Source organism: Dendrobium catenatum, unplaced genomic scaffold (genome assembly GCF_001605985.2).
Source record: "Dendrobium catenatum unplaced genomic scaffold, ASM160598v2 fragScaff_scaffold_1220, whole genome shotgun sequence".
Classification (NCBI taxonomy): domain Eukaryota; kingdom Viridiplantae; phylum Streptophyta; class Magnoliopsida; order Asparagales; family Orchidaceae; genus Dendrobium; species Dendrobium catenatum.
Window position 1 is genome coordinate 13,766,970 of NW_021319682.1, and position 3,971 is coordinate 13,770,940.

Sequence of the window (3,971 nt, forward strand, 5' to 3'; positions counted from 1 at the left end):
GGGGGCAAAAGGAGAGACACTAGTGGTAATAGTGCAATACCTGAAGTGGGAGATTTTAGGGAGTGGATGTAGGTCGTGTTTGACCGAACCACTATAAACCTTTGTGTCTTTTTATTTTCTCTGCTTTTAATTTTTATCATTCATGACCTTGATATATTTATCTTATCTTTGTTATATCTTAATTTAAATTATATGAATCCTTATTTTTTCTTTAATGATCATTCATCTTATTATTGCAATTATAACTTCATCTCTTTCAGGATCAATTATTAAAGGCTTCTCATATGACTTCTTACATTTACGTTGTTCGTTTCTTCTTCTCTTTTTGTTGTTGTTTCTTCCTCTCTTTTTGAATGAAAATAAACAAATACATAAGACACGAGAAGACACGAACAAATCAAGATAAACAATCTTCCTCTCTTTTTGCTGTTGTCAAAAAGGGAGAGAAAGATTGTTTATCTTGATTTGTTCGTGTCTTCTCGTGTCTTATGTATTTGTTTATTTTCATTCATATGTTTATGGTTTTGGTTCTCGTTACAGTGTCATTTTTATGTGAAAAACTTTTAAATTAAAAAAATTTTGATTTGTTCATAATAAATACCCCTTATACTCACATGCTTATTTATTCAGGGAGAGTTTAGGAGAAACTTAGGATTTTTAAATTTACACAAATATTAATTGTTTTGCCATCATAAAAAAGGGGAAGATTATTGAGAGAGTTGCTACTTAGCTTTGCATGTTTTACATTCTTGCAACTTGTATATTTTTTATGATTCCAAATATTATTATTTTGATTATTATTTTCTCCTAACACATTTTGGAAGAATTATTTTTAATCTTTGTGTGTACTAACATTTCAGAGAAATCATACTTCAAATTGTTGAAAACTTTAAATCACGGTCAACTTAGAATGTTTTGTAAATTGAAGTCTATATTTTTCATTTTATTAAGTCTGAGAGAGTGTGATTAAAATTGAGTAACTAAGCGCACACACACACCTAGAGAAGAGTTTTAAAATTCACAATTTTTAAAATGATCGTACTGTACGAACCATGTTCGTACAGGATGATTTGGTCAATTATATTCCCAAACGAGCAATGGAACAAACAGAGAGGGCTAAAATTTTTCTAAGTATAGATCGTACGGATAATATTTTATATTCATTCCAGGACGATGTGCACTAGATTCACCAAATGTGAAGTTTGTCCAGATAATAATTTCCATTCGTCCCAGGATGATGTGCTCTAGATTCATTAAATCTGAAGTTTGTCTAGACAATAATTTCCATTCGTCCTAGGACGATGTGCTCTAGATTCACCAAATGTAAAGTTCGTCCATATGATAATTTTCATTTATCCCAGGATGATGTGCTCTGGATTCACCAAATATGAAGTTCGTCTAGACAATAATTTACATTCATCCCAGGATGATGTGCTCTGGATTCACCAAATATGAAGTTCGTGCAGACGATAATTTCCAATCATCCCAGGATGATCTGCTTTGGATTCTAGAAATGTGAAGTTTATATAGATTATAATTTCCAATTGTCCCAGGACGATATGCTCTGTTATGTAAATTTGTAGTTCATCCTATTTTTTTGTACCAACAAACTTTAAAAAATAACTGTTCGTATCGAACGAATCTTGTTCGTAAGGGATGATGATTGGGTACAAAGGCAGTTCATACCAATTTACATTGAGTTCGTACGAAATAATTTTTATATTGTTCGTATGTATGAAATATGATCGTACGGGATGATCATGGACGGTCAAAATTTGAAAAAATATAATTTTTGGATGGTTTATCGTGTCTTTTCTATAAAAGGTCCACTTAAGACTGTCAATTAATCTTTTTGTCACTTGGTCTTCATGAATAGTAAAGGGAATTTGAAGGAGAGAGTGAGAGAGAGTGTTTGAAGGAGATTTCTTACTACTGGAGTGTGAAGGGTTCATTTGGTTACTCAAATGTAAGAATCTCTGTCTGTACTTTGTGATTTCTTCACACATTTTTTTTGTCCTTCTATATTTTTCATGAGAAGATCTTTCAAGAAGATCCAGTTCTCTACTGACACTCGAGGAGTTTGAATAGTCGAAGGTTCTCTGCCTACACTTGGAGAGTGTGAATAGCAGAAGGTTCTCTGCCTACACTAGAAGAGTGTGAAAAGCAGAAGGATCTTTGCCTACACTTACAGAGTGTGAACAGCTGGAGGTTCTCTGCCTACACTTGGAGTGTGTAAAAGGATGACGGCTCTCTGCCGCATAGGGTAGTGGTGGAAGAGAGTTTTTGTAAAGGCTTCTCTGCCTTGCTGTGGGGGAGAAAGGAGAGACACTAGTGGTAATAGTCAATACCTAAAGTGGGAAATTTCAGGGAGTGGATGTATGTCGTGTTTGACCGAACCATTATAAACCTTTGTATCTTTTTTTATTTCCGCTGCTTTTAATTTTTGTCATTTTATTTCTCTATGGTTGAAAATTTATTTTTGGAAAAATCTAAAATCAGCCTTTTTAGTTTGATAAAATGCTTTCAAACTTTTAAATTCAAATAAAGAGGTAAATTTTTAAAAGTACCAATTCACCCCCTCTCTTGGTTAGCCTTTTGGATATAAACATAGGTCTAACAGTCTAACACATATTCAACAAGTTTCAAAAGTAGTGCTATCAACGCCTCGGTGCAAGAATAGGACATTATAGCCGAGTAGCCTCAAGAAAAATGTCAATTAATTAAGTTATGCGGTTGAATAAATGTCAACACCATGGTTCTTCATAACACTGTAGTGCTAAAAATTAGCACCACAATATTGGAGTCAAGGTTATTTTAGCGGTAGAGTGATAAAATATATAATATGATAGTGCCCGATGACACATTCAAGCACCATACCACCCAAATTTTGTAGTGTTATGATGAAGAAGTTTACAAAAGGAGGAGCTGTACTTAATCAGGCAAGCGACACATCAATTCAACTAATAACTATGTTGAGTTATTCTAGTACCACAGCGAAGCCCCACTTATTAGTGCCAAAATGTTAGTTCATATTATAGCTAACTTATTGAGCGCTATAGTGCCTAAGCCATTCTGTAATAAGTATAAATAGATATTTTATTTCTTTGTGAGTGTTCATTGTAATTTTAAATATAATTCTTAGAGATGAAGCTGGTGGATAGTAAGGCACATACTTTAGAGTGGTTGGCTAACATTATCGTGAGAAAGCAAGCATTAAGAGAGGAAGGCGGTGTGGAAAGAAAAGTTGTAAGAGGAATATTATTTTATTATTCTATTTTTATTTTATGGTCTGCTAAACTTGTAGTTTTGCACTAATACATTAAAAATGTAAGTAATTACTAATGTAGACTCTTATGATTTAAATAATTAATAAATATTTTCAATATCTCTCACTTTTAATTTAATATATGCAGTGGCCTTTTTTTTTTCTATTTATATATATATATATATATATATATTTTTATAGGGGTGCGCCTGCCTTGGCTTTAGTGCAACGCAAAGGCGACGCCCGAAGACCCCAGCAGCAAGCTGCCGTAATGGGCCCTCCCCCAACAAAATTTAATTTAATATCATAGTGGGCCAATGGCCCACGTATCAGATATTAAACTGATAAGAACAGATACTACACTTGATCTTAGCTGCAGTGGCCATTTATAAAACTAAAACCAAGTGCAATATATTGCCTCGATAAAGGAATATTGGAGCAAGTAGGAGAATTGAAATGAAACTCTTGCATGCCTAGATATAAGATGTTTAGTGTTCTAGGTTCTATGTGGACAAAATAATTATAGGAAGGCCATAAATCTTTCTTTATATCCTTACAAGTTCAACAAAGATCTAAAGATGCATTGGCAAATTTATAATTAATTCAAGATAGTTTACTTAAGAAATCTTAGGAGATTTCACTATCATTAGTCCAAAATACTTTATCTATTGGTATCTTTACATTTATCCTACAATTTTTATTCTAG

General features: G+C 33.0%; 1 non-coding gene across 1 annotated transcript; it reads right to left on the minus strand.

Moving 5' to 3' along the window:
* Positions 1–3,463: 3,463 nt before the first annotated feature.
* On the minus strand, positions 3,464–3,655 carry LOC114580730. The gene has a single exon (XR_003702287.1). It is a non-coding gene; the product is annotated as a U2 spliceosomal RNA (small nuclear RNA).
* Positions 3,656–3,971: the final 316 nt, after the last annotated feature.